General features: G+C 35.2%; 1 long non-coding RNA gene across 2 annotated transcripts in view; it reads right to left on the bottom strand.

The window, feature by feature from the left end:
• Nucleotides 1-7,718: 7,718 nt before the first annotated feature.
• The window catches only part of LOC308560680, a 50,122-nt gene continuing 44,928 nt past the window's right edge, over nucleotides 7,719-12,912 (bottom strand). Inside the window, exon 5 of one of the 2 annotated variants that reach the window (XR_013999366.1) lies at nucleotides 7,719-8,061. This is a non-coding gene — a long non-coding RNA (uncharacterized lncRNA). Of the gene's footprint in view, nucleotides 8,062-9,707; nucleotides 9,830-12,912 lie in introns of those variants that run through there. The other variant, XR_013999367.1, reaches the window with a different exon arrangement.

Here is a 12,912-nt window from a genome sequence, read left to right on the forward strand (position 1 = left end):
AGTCCAATTTACTTTATAACAGAGAATAAAATTGGTCCATAAAATGCCTTCACGCAGATTGCTACACACTCCTTGCACGGTATTGCACATGGTTTTAACCACCGGGGCCAGACTCACTCAGTGACAGTAGCTTAAAGCAGATTAGGCACGGGTGCTTGCTAGTTCAGATATGGGACTCCACAGGCCACATGAATCTTATGGAATATTATATGGTTTAATGTAAAACATGCGATAAATCTCAAGGCTCTGATTTTTTTTTCTCCTTTGGAAAGAGCTCTTTAAATTGCACAACATATATATTCTTAGGTATCCTCTCCCTTAACTTTCAAAAGCTAAGTGTAATTCTCAGCATTTGTTAACATTGTTCTTTTGCTTAGCTGAAGGAGATGATGTCATCTGACAAAAAACATATACACTATTTATATTCCTCAGAGGCTGAGGCAACAACTAAAGTCAGAATTGGAAACAGGGGTCCTACTTTAAACACCAGCAGTAAGTTCGAAAAAAATAGCATTTTTCAAATTTTAGTTGATGTTATTCTTTTATTGCTACTGATTAAATATTTTTAAAGTGCCATCCCTATGGGGGAAAGAGAAATAGGGCAATAATGGAACATTAATTTTAATACTAAACCATATTGCACACTGAGGGCGGGCTGGATGGGAGAAACAGAGAGAGAAATGTTACAAAAGAGCAACCTCTACCTCGGTGGATATAGAAGCAGAGGTTAGTCTTGCCCATCAAACAGGCCAGTGAATTCGTCCAGTACATTTCAACCATCAAGTGGCAGTTCCCCTTACCCTCCCCTCTACGATCTTCCTGCCATTTCAGTGACCTGGCCCAAGCCTCTCATTTTACAAGCTAAAAAACTAAAATCTGTGTAGGTGAAGTCCAAGGTTACACGGCTAATTTCTGGACTGAACTTTAATGCAAGAAGAACCTCACTCCCTTTCATCAAAATCAGTGACAGGGTCTGCTAGTTGCCTCCCAATGCTCAGCTTCCCCTGTCGTAACACAGAACCCCACTTTTTAGATGGGCGGATGTCCACTCAGCCTCCCTTGCAGCTAGATGTGGCGATGAGACCACTTGGCCTACAAGATGTAATAGAAGGTTTGTATGTCACTTCCAAGAAATACCGTTAGAGGTATGAGACATAGCCTTTCCTAGCACCTTGCTGTTTCTTGCTGACTCAATTAAAACTAAATAGCTGTCACTCACACAGCCATCTAGAACCCTGAAGTTGATGTATTAAGCATGCTGAGCAACAAGATAGAAGGAACTTAGGTATTTGCCACAAGAGAGCCACTACACCAGCCTTGAACTGCTTATCTCAGGACTTCTACATAAGAAAGGAATTATCTTGCTTAGGCCACTAATAAGCAAATGTGGACAACCCTAATGCTAATGATTCAGGTAATTTCAAGTCCATAAAGTTTGTAACAGCTCTTCTGAAATAGAATAACAAACCCTTTCGTCCTGAGAACAGGTCAAACTAAAGCCCTAGACCTTGCTACTCAAGACGTGATTCACTAACCAGCAGCAATGGCAACAACTAAAAGTTCAGTAGAAACCCAACACCTCAGGCCTCTCCCTACCAAACCTGGACCTGCATGTTAACAGGAGTCCCCAGCGGTGTCTATGCAGTCGTGTTTGGGAAGCACTGCTGTCAGAGAATTAAGAGCTGTGCCACACCTGCCCGTGGCGGTTGATACTGAACCTCGTGGGTGTGGGCAGTTTTATTGCAGGATCAACAAACCATGTGGTCTCTGGCAAGATGTCCAAATTCCGCTTCAGGTATTATAGTTACTTACAGATGATTATCAGGTGAAGGTCTATATTTTAAATTTAATAATCATCATAAAGCAACTGTGAACAGGACTTTTCTCTGTCTCAGGAAATCCTAGAATCAAAATAGGTCAATGCTTAGTTTTAATATGTCCCTCTTTTGAAAATTTTGTCGAAGTATTGCTTTGCCAAAATGGATAGATTTTTATCCAGAAGTATGTTTCTTAATCCTACTCTACAGTTTTTTGCACATACTGTGGCTAATTTGTTCAGGAAGGAGATGATACAAGAGCTTGGTGTGTCTTGGAGAAATCAAATAAACTTGTCTATGGTCATACAGGGAGTCAGAGTTACATGAGATTAGACTACCAAGTGTCCCAGATACCAAGATTCCTTCTCTCTGACAAAAAAAAAAAAAAAATCCATTACAGAATTCTGACCCTACAAAGATTCTTCAAAATGTTTCTTACAGAATAAAACCCACATTTAGTATAATGTCCATACTGAGTGAGTAATCAAAATTGTAAAACATAGGGTCTCTTCCTTGATGTTTTATTTAAGTAATATGGCTTCTATAATTATTAAATAATAATTATATCTAAAGCATAATAACGCTTAAGAATGAGCCTAATAACTTCCATAGACTGAAAAGAGCAGCTTCCCAAGCAACTGAACACGTTTTCTTATATCTTCACCCTTGTACTGGTGATTTTGGGGGTGCCACTAACTCTGTTCTGTCTACTGTTTTAAATGATGTTTAAAGCAGCCTTACTTAATGAAACAAGAGTACTCAAGTCAGGTAGATCAAGGTTATAATTCAAGATTTTCAAATACATTAAATAGAGTAATATATATCTGTTTCTTATATGCTTATCTGTAGCTTTATTTAATATAATTAGCATACACTAAACTTCACATATTTAAAGTATATAACTTGATAACATTTGTACTCGTGTACACTCAGAAAATCATCACCATAATCAAGAACAGTAAACACAGCCATCGCCTGCAGAAGTTTCCTTGTGGCCCTTTTTGATCCCTTCCACCTGCCCCCCCCCAACTCCCTAATTCCTGTTTAGAGGCAACTACTGGCCTGCTTTATCACTAGGCCCGTCCGGATTTTCTACAATATTATGTAACTAGAATCAGACAGTATGAACTCTTACCTGTCGAGCACTGTGCTTCTGATATCATCACGATTGTCTCATGAATCAACAGTTGTTCCATTTATTGCCAAGCAGTGCTCCATTGTAAGGATAAATCACAAACTATTTATTCACCCAGAGATGGATATTTGGGTTGTTTCCAGTTTGTAGCTATTACAGATAAAGTTGCTAAGAATATGTGTGTAAAAGTCTTTGTGTAAATAAACACTCTCATTTCTCTTGGTGGAATGTCTGGCACTTAAGGTAAGTGAATGTTTAAATTTTTTAAAAACTCTTAAATGGCTTTCCCACTTGCTGCACCCTCACCAACCCTATTGGCAACCTTTCCGATTGTGATCACTCCAGCGGCTGTGTGCTGGTTTCTTGCTGTGGGATTAATTTACTTTCCCCTAATGATTAATGACGTTGAGCACCTTTTCATATACTCATTTGCCATCCATATATCTCTCTGGTAGGCTATCTGTACAAATCTTTTGCCCATTTTTAATTGGGTTGTTTTATTATTATTGTATTTCGAGTGTTCCTTCCATATTCTGGCTTGAATAGTTTTTGTGGTTTTTTTATTTTTTATTTAAATTTTTAAAATTTGTTTCATTGTTGAGAGTATTACAAATGTCCCCCATTTATTCCCGCCCCCCTTTGTCTCCCTCCACCTATTTCCCAACCCACTCCAGGCCTCTACCTATCTATTTGTGTGTTTTTTAAATACATGATTTGCAATATATTTTTCTAATCAATGGCTTGTTTTTATGTTCTCTTCATAGTATCCTCCAAATAAATGAATTCCTTAATTTTGATAAAGGCCTATATATATATATGTATATTGGATTATGCTATTGATGATGTGTTTAACAAATCACTTCCTAACCTGAGATAAAAAAGATTGGCTTCTATGTTTACTTTCCATTGTTTTATATCTTTAGGTTTTACATTTGAGTCGGTGGACTACTTTTAATTCATTTTCATGTGTTGCAATGAAAGGATCAAGTTCTATTTTTTGGTTTGTTTTGCATATGGCTAATTGTTCCAGCATTATTTGTTGGAAATACTGTTCTTTCTTCATTGAATTGTGTTCCTTGAAAATCATTTGACCATGGATGTTTGAGCTTATATCTGGCTTTTTTATTCTGTTTCTCCAATCTACTTCTCTACCGTCATGCCGATTCAACGTTGTTTGATAACGTAATAAGTAATACAATATCTGAGAACAGATACTGTAAGTCCTCCAACTTTGTTCTATCTTTTCATAGTTATTTTTGCAATTCTAGGTCATTTTCATTTTCATATAAATTTAAAAATAAGCTTGTTTAGTACTATCAAAAAGTCTGTTTGGACTTTAATTGAGATTTTATTAAATCTATAGATCAGTTTAAGGAAAATGGCATCTTAAGGTTATTATTCCAAAACATGGTTCTTAGTTTTCTCAAATAATTTAGATTTTTAAAGTTTATATCAACAATGTTTGGTAGTTTTCAGTGTATAAGTCTTACACATCTTTTGTTAAATTTAATATTTTTGATGCTTTTTAAAATGGTATTACTTTAATTTTAGTTTCCAATTGATCATCACTAGTACATAAAAATAAAAATAAATTTATATTATTGACCTTGTATTCTACAACCCTGCTAAACTCACTTCTTATTTCTAGAAAATTTTTTTGTAGATTGTGTAGGATTTTCTACATAAACAATCCTATCGGTTGTTAATACTGACAGCATCAATTTCTTTCATTCCAGTTTTGATGTCTTTTAGATTGTCTTGCTAAAAGCATTGGCTAGAACCTCCAGGATTATGTTTAACAGAAGTGGTTAAAGAGAATATTCTTGCCTTTATCTTAAGGGAAAGCACTCAGACTCTACCCTTAAAGATGATGTACATTTAGGTTTTTCATATATTCCTTTATCAGGTTGAGATATTTTCCTTTTATTCACACACAGTTTGCTGAGAATTGTTATCAGCAATGAATGTTTAATTTGGTCAGTGGCTTTCCAGTATCTATCAAGATGATCATAAGTTTTGGTTTGTTTGGTCCATTAATATGATGAGTTACACTGATTCATTTTCAAATGTTAAATCAACCTTGCATTCCCAGGATCAACCCACTTGGTCATATTGTATTATCTTTTTTTAAAATGTTAATGGATTCTATTATAAAACTTTGTTAATTATTTCTGCATCAATGTTTATGAATGGTATTGGGGTGTGTTTTTTCTTCTAATATTTTTTCTGGTTTTGGTATCGGGTAATGCTGTTCTCATACAATGAGTTGGTAAGTGTTCTACCTTGCTTATTTTCTGGAACTGTTTGTGGAGATTTTGCATTATTTCTTCTTTAAAAATTTGTAAAATTCCCAAGTGAAGCTACCTCAGCCTGGAGCTTTCCTTATGGGAAAATTTTAAACTACAAATTTGATTTCTCTTATAGACAAGGCTATTCTGAATTTCTATTTATTCTAGAGTGAATTTTGAATTTTGATAATGTACGTATTTCAAGATATTTGCTCATTTACTTTATATTGCCAAATCTGGGGACATTTTTCACTATATTCTCTTATTACCCTTTTAGCACAGGTAGCATCTATATCTAAGTTAGCTGCATAACTCCTGATATTATCCATTTGTTTTATCTCTTTTTTGTTCTGAACAGTCTGGATACAGTTCTATCCATTTTTCTGACTTAGGCAAAGAACCACCTTTGGTCTCATTGATTTTCTCTTTTGATTTAAATTTTATTTTATTGATTTCTGCCAACAGGTTTATTATTTTCTTACATCTGCATACTTTGGTTTTAGTTTGCACTTTTTCTAGTCTCTTAAGATAGAAGCAGAGGTCAATGATTTAGACTTTTTTCCTGTTCTAATATACAGCATTTATGGCTATAAATTGTTCTCTAAGCACTGCTTTAAGCATATCCCACAATACTGATACATTATGTTTTAATGTTCACCCTTACTTCAATTTTGATACTGTTTTTTTACCCGTGGCATATATAGAATTATATTATTTACTATTCAGTTATTGAGGAGCTTTCTAGAATTCTTTGGTTATTAATTTCCAATTCAATTCTATTTTCAGAGAACATACTGTATAAGATTTGAATTCTCCTAAAAATAGAGAAAGCTGTTTTATAGCCCAAAATGAGATCTGTTCATTAATGCAATGAGTGGGCTTTAAAGAATATGTATTCTGCTCTTGTTGAGTGTAGTGTTCTGTAAATGTAAATCAAGTTGGTTGATAGTGTTGTTCAAACATTCTGTCTTGTCTGTTTTCCACCTAGTAGTCCTATAATTATTGAAAAGCAGTATTAAAATACCTGCTTGTGGATTCTTTTTCTCTTGCAATTCAATCACCTTCTTCATTTATTTTCAACGTCTGTTATTCCCAGAACTGGATCGTGATGTCTGCAGAAACCGACTTTGTATGAGGTTAATACAGATACTCCTGCTTTCTTCTGATGAGAGCTGTTATGATAGGTCTCTTCTATCTTTTACTTTTATGTTTTTTATATATTTAAAGTGGATTTCTTATAAGCAACATGTAGTTGGGTCTTGGAAATTATTTTTTAATATGATACCAAAAACACAAACAACAAAAGCAAAAATCAACCATAGGACTACATCAAACTTAAAACCTTTGCATAATAGAAGGAACAATTTTAAAAATGAACCACAACCTACTTAATGTTTTGCAAACCATGTATCAGATAATATTCCAAATACATAAAGAACTCAGTCAACGTAATAACAACAGCAAAAAACAAAAATCTGATTAATAAATGGGCAGAGGGGCTAAAGAGATATTTTCCAAAGAGGTCATTAAAACAGCCAACAAACACATGAAAAGGCGCTGACCATCGCTGACCATCAGGAAATGCAAATCAAAACGGCAGTGAGATATCACCTACCACCTGTGAGAATGTCTGCCATGGAGAAGACAAGAGGTCACAGGTGCTGGTGAGAATGTGGTGGAAAGGAAACCCTGTACATTGCCGCCGAGCATGTTCATTAGCCCAACCACTATGGGAAGCAAAGTAGAGTCCTCAAAAAATTCAAAATAGATCTACCATACGATCCAGCAACTTTGCTTCTAGGTATTTATCCAAAGAAAATGAAAAGAGGATTTTGACAAGATATATGTACTCATATGTTATTCACATTATTGACAATAGCCAAGATATTGCTCTTCAGTGGATAAATGAATAAAAAGGATATGGTACATATATACACAATAAAATGTTATTCAGTGATTACAAAGGACCTTGAGCACATTTTGCTAAGTGAGATAAGCCAGACAGAGAAGACAAGTACTGTATGACATCACATATATGTGGAATCCAAAAAGGTAAGCCTGTAAAAAATAGAGCAAAATGGAGATTACCAGGGATGGAGGGGTGGATAAGACTGAAATTGTTTAAGGGTACAAACTTGTAACAAGTGGTAAGTAAGCCAAAGTGATTTAATGCAGAGTATAATAAATATAGACAATAATGCACTATAATTATGTAATCTGATAAATATCACTATATGGCAATCATATTACAATATGTAAATATAACAAAGTAACATTCTAACACCTTAAACTTATACAATGTTACATGTCAAAGTTATGTAAAATGTTTAAAAACAGCTAAATTTGGAGATTTTTAAATAGTATGTCTACAAAGAACAAACATTAAAAAATATTTAAAATTTATATTTCTGAATAAAGTCAATGACAATTTTACCACAATTTAAAAAACAAAAGCTTCCTTTTCCCATCTCCAAAAAATATATAAGGATGAACGAATACAATATGTATAAAGTAATTATCCTAGTGCATTAAAATAAGTACTAGAAATTATTATTTCTAAAACCAGAAGTCTCTTTCAAGGCATCAAAAACAAAGTTCAATATCAAACAAATAATGAATGGCATTAAGGATTCTTATGAACACATTCATGCTAATTTTTTTGGTGCATGTTTTATAGGTTTATTTGCTATTCCTTGTTGTGACCTAAAATCTCTGTGCTTCAGAAAGAGCTACTTGCTATTTTGTGTTGCACTCAGTCCAGAACTGGTTGGAATTCAGCTGTGGAGAGGAGATGGCTCCCTGTGGTTTCTCACCCTTGCCCCTATAAAAAGAGTAATGACAATAGTGTCTTAGAACTCCAGTATTATTTTTTCAGAATGTTACATGTGAAGGGAAAGTCTATTCTCAACCCTAGACATCTCCTCCCCTCCTAGTTAAAATTCCCATCAGCTGGGACAGCAGACTTCTTGCTTATGCTCCAGCAGCCAACTTCTTGGGGGCAAAGTTCACTTTATCAAATTTGACAGTAAGTTACAACAAATGGAAAATACTCAGAATTCTCATTTAGTAAAACAATAAATAATAAACAGAACAAAGAACTCAAGATTTATACTTAGTAAAGCAAAAAACAAAAAATTTTACTATCTTAGAAGTTTTCATTTATTCAAATGGACCTGTCAAAATATTTGTTATCTTTTAAGAATTAATAATGATGCTGTCTTGTTACCTTCTAAACTATGCCAAGTCCTTTGCGGTTAAGAGTTCTTTATTTTGACTCGAAGAGTAATCCTTAACTCAGAGGAAGAGGGAGGAACAGCTGTGCTGCTGACAGCTAACAGCTGATTCATAGCCTGACCGGATTTTGGAAGAAAGTCTCTTTATGGGGAAAAAATGCGGTCAAGATGTCATCAGAAAAGAATATTCGTTATTATGGCTGGACTACCTTTGTGTCTTAGCAGATAATGGAGGACTTAAGTGGGGAAATCTGAAGATGTCATTCAAGTGGAGAGTTTGGGTTTTGAGTTTTTAAAATGGCAACCAGTAAAGAGCTGTTAGGTGGTAGTGGGGGTGGATGGTGATGACGTCATGTGTTTCTCTAGGCTGAAACATTTAGGGTTTTATTAGAACAATGGTTTATACTCTTAATTACAATAGCACAAGGCTCTTTGCCAATGCTTTTTTTTTGGTGAGCAACTTGCATATGACTTTGGTCAAACTCTTTTAAATTATTCTGCAACTCTGTCTTACCTTCTGGAAACTTGTCATGATTATAAAATGTACCTCAAAACAGCATTAGTTGATAAGTATTAATCTGTTAGAGTTGTGATTAAAATAGAGACTGGGGTACTTATTATGGTAATATTGGGAAAGGAGGAATTTTGGCATAAGGTGAATCCTAACATAAAATTTTAAACCTTAAATTTAATTTTACAATAATTCAAGTAATTTAAAGATTTAAATAATTTGGAGACTATTTTTTGGTTAATGGTGTCATTGATTTAAACCAATTTTATGAAACATTTCATATAATAAAATGAAATAAAAGCTTAAGACTATTACTACCCTGGAAAAGATTTAACAACATATTGTCTATTTCTATATTTTTCTAAGACAAGCATACAATTCAAGTAATTGGATCAGTTGGAATAACTACCGTAAAGATAATGATAATAATAATGTACCAAGAAGCTGTACGAAAATTTTTTGTAAGAAGATAAGCATTTTAGTAATACCTATCCGCAGTGTTTTCATTTGGTGAGGCATGGGTCATTTGAAGATACAAGCTCCTTCTGACAGGAGCCAAGCTAATACGAACCCACATAAATGAATTAATGTCCCTTCCTTCACTGAGCCGTTGGGCAATAGTATGGGCAAAAAGAAGAAACATGCAGGTCAATTCAGACAGATAATTACAGAGAGTGGGCTGGAGGGTGCGGGCGCTCCCCGGGCTCCTCTGGCTCGGCTCACTCCAGTTCTGCAGTCCCCGGTCCCCATGTTCCCTGACGAACTTCTGTTCCCTTCACGGCTCTGTGGCTGGTGAATTCTCAGGGCAGGCGGCTCAATATGAATTCCCGGTGACCATAAAAGAACTGGAAGACAGTGGGCTGAATTTAAATGCCAGAGGTGTTTTGATTGACTAGTGCTGTGTTCTTCAAAAAATCTGAACTGGTACATCTTTATGGAGGTCCCCGGTCTCCATAGCCTCTCACATGCTCTAATGCCTCCCCAAGCTGCTTTTCACACCGATGTGCCCTGCCCAGCCCCAAAGACACTGGTGATTGGGCCCCCTGCAGAAAAAAACACTGCTCTGCTGGCTCTATTGCCATGTCATCCCCTTAGCAGTTTATCAAAAGCTCGTCACATTGTCCCTTCAATCACAGTAACTCACTTGAGACCACCTCAAAAAAAAAAAAAAAAAAAATTAACAGGTGGAACCTATTGGAGGTGAAGACAACTAACAAACATTATTAAAAATATTGTTAAAAATATGCAGATGGCTTGAATGAAGATATAGCATGTTTCTGAATAAAAAGTTTTTTTATTTAAAATATTTTTCATTGAGGTATAATTTAAGTACCATAAAATTCACCCATTTTAGGTGTACAACTCAATGATTTTTTAATACATTTATGGACTTTACCTATCATAACCCAGGTTTATTTTTAATCTTCCTACAATTGTATTCAAACTTCCAACAGGAATTATTTTGGGGGGAGTGGAGTTTGACAAAATGATTCTAAGATTCATTTGAGAAAACTGTGTAAAAGTGGACAAAAATTTTTGAGAAAGCAGAGTACTCTACAAATAATATCCTAAAAAGAGCAACCTAAAAAAATCAACAAATACACTGTAAAGCTGTAATTATCAAGGTTATGTGATACTGGCCCAAAGTTGATCAATATCATCACAAAATGGATCCCAGGATATATAATAATTTTTAATTGATAAATGTAACTTAAAAATTAACTCAAAAAAATTAATAGTAAAGGAAATTTTATTTAATAAAATAGTACTTATTATTTTAATTTGGGAACAATTTTTTTTTCACTCTCAATTTATATCTTTGTCCCACATGTACTCCAAATCATTTAAAGACTTGAATAAAATTATAATAGGTTTTTTAAAGCATAAAGGAATAAAAGTCATAAACTTGATCATTTAAGTATCTATATACATAAGGACATTGAAAAAAAATAGCAAGAATGGTAGGAAAGATTTTATAATAAATAGGACATTGTTTATAAGCCTAATATCGAGAAAACTGTAACAAGTCGACAAGAAAAGTACAGATCTCAGTAGAAAAATAGGTGTCAGTGTTTGGAGTCTTCATAAAACAATATGAAGACAAATTTTAGTGTTTGAGAAATTTTTTGGAAGGGTTTTTAGACTCATCTATAGAAGAGGGGACAGGAAAGAATTAGGTAAAGGAAGAAATGGAGTTTTGATATAAGCCTGACAAGTAACTAACCCTACGTTGGGGGTGGGAGAGGAAAAAGGTTGAGTTCTGGAGCTAGAATGGCATCAGAATTGTCCCAAGTGGAACCAAGATGTCCATTCCCTTTTACCTCCATATCTGTAACTCACAGTATGTGGGGCACACTGGCAGGGGACATGGCCTCCAGCTAGTCAACTTTTGCAGCTAAAGTAATCCCTGAAGGGTGTCTACTGACAGCACAGCCAGCTCCTCCAGCAACAAGCCTTTGAAGTGGGCCCTTGGGCAGGTCATCTCCATGCCAAGCACAGTGGGTAAAGAACATGACCACGCAATTAGTAATCATACAGGAATAAAGGGGAAATATGAAGCAATGTTCAAATTCACTAATAATAAATTAATGCACATCAAAATATTGATGATATACCATCTTGCCTATCAAATTATCAATCAGTTGCAATATTAATAACAGCAGTTACTGTGTACTTATTGTCTGCCATGTCCTATATTAAGAGCTTTAAATCTATTTTCCCATTTAATTCTCACTAGTACTGGGTATTCTTGGTAGAGGTAATATTAGAGATAATTGGAACAAAACTGAGATTTTTTTTTTCCTGACAGGTTTGAGATAAACACAGAGACATGAGCAGTGCTTTTAACCACTCATTATGCAGCTTTCTACAAATTTAAAATAATCATTCAATTTAGGTTCTTCAGTGACAAATTCACTAATGTTGTCACCATTCTGAATCTGAAATATTGACTGTGGCAATAACAGCTGATACGTCTTAGCAAAAATGTGTACTGTTCCATTCTGTAGACGGCATTTTCCACAGGAAGTTGAACAGCGCATCAGATTATTGGCCAAAGGCACTGTTTTTCACATTTCATTAAGGGTTGTTCTACTTTCCCTTTCTTATCTCCCAGAACAAATGGGATGTTTCAAGCTTTGAAGCGAGTTGGTGCCATGGCTGAACCAGAGAGTATGAGCTGCCCCTCAGTGTTTGGAAGTCTGAATGTTATGGGGAGCCCACCCTAACTTGGCCATGGAGTCCTGATGGCCTGAGCCCCCCTGGTTTGTGAGCTGCCCCTTGTGTTGATTTCTCAGTGTGCTGCAGAGAGAGTGCCGAAGGGCACATCCCTCCCACATCTGCCAGTGACAGCTACTGCCCGGTCACGGCGATCTTCAAAACTATTCAGAGCCCCAGCAACTGTTTTAATAAAGTGGTGAGGACATGTCATGGCAAATGTATATATTGCTTGTTGATAAACTGTATCCAGGGACAACTGTTACTTTTGAACTGTATTTTTTAGCATGAACTACTACATTTTCCCGAGGCCAAACATCAAAATTGCTTTTTTCTCAATAATAGTTATCATCTGGTTGTAGTTTCTGAATTTCATGCTACTGGATTTAGAACATCATCCTATCACAAGGTAGCAATTTATTTGGCAGAATCTGTATTTTGCTTCCTTTAATCTACAAACTGATGGTGGCTATTACCCCCCATAAACTGAACTGACTTGGAAATGGTTGGAACACTTAGTCGGGTTTAATGGCTAGATCCAAATGGAGTCCCACTTCTCAGGTATTTCTGGGACACACTTTAATGCAGTACCCCAGATAAATCTTCTTTGAGGTCATTAAAAATATCAAAGACAAGTATCACATGACCTCACTTATATTCACTTATATGTGGAATCTAATGAACAAAATAAACAAACGACCAAAATAGGTCC

Source organism: Miniopterus schreibersii, assembly GCF_964146895.1.
Source record: "Miniopterus schreibersii genome assembly, chromosome: 8".
Classification (NCBI taxonomy): Eukaryota; Metazoa; Chordata; class Mammalia; order Chiroptera; family Miniopteridae; genus Miniopterus; species Miniopterus schreibersii.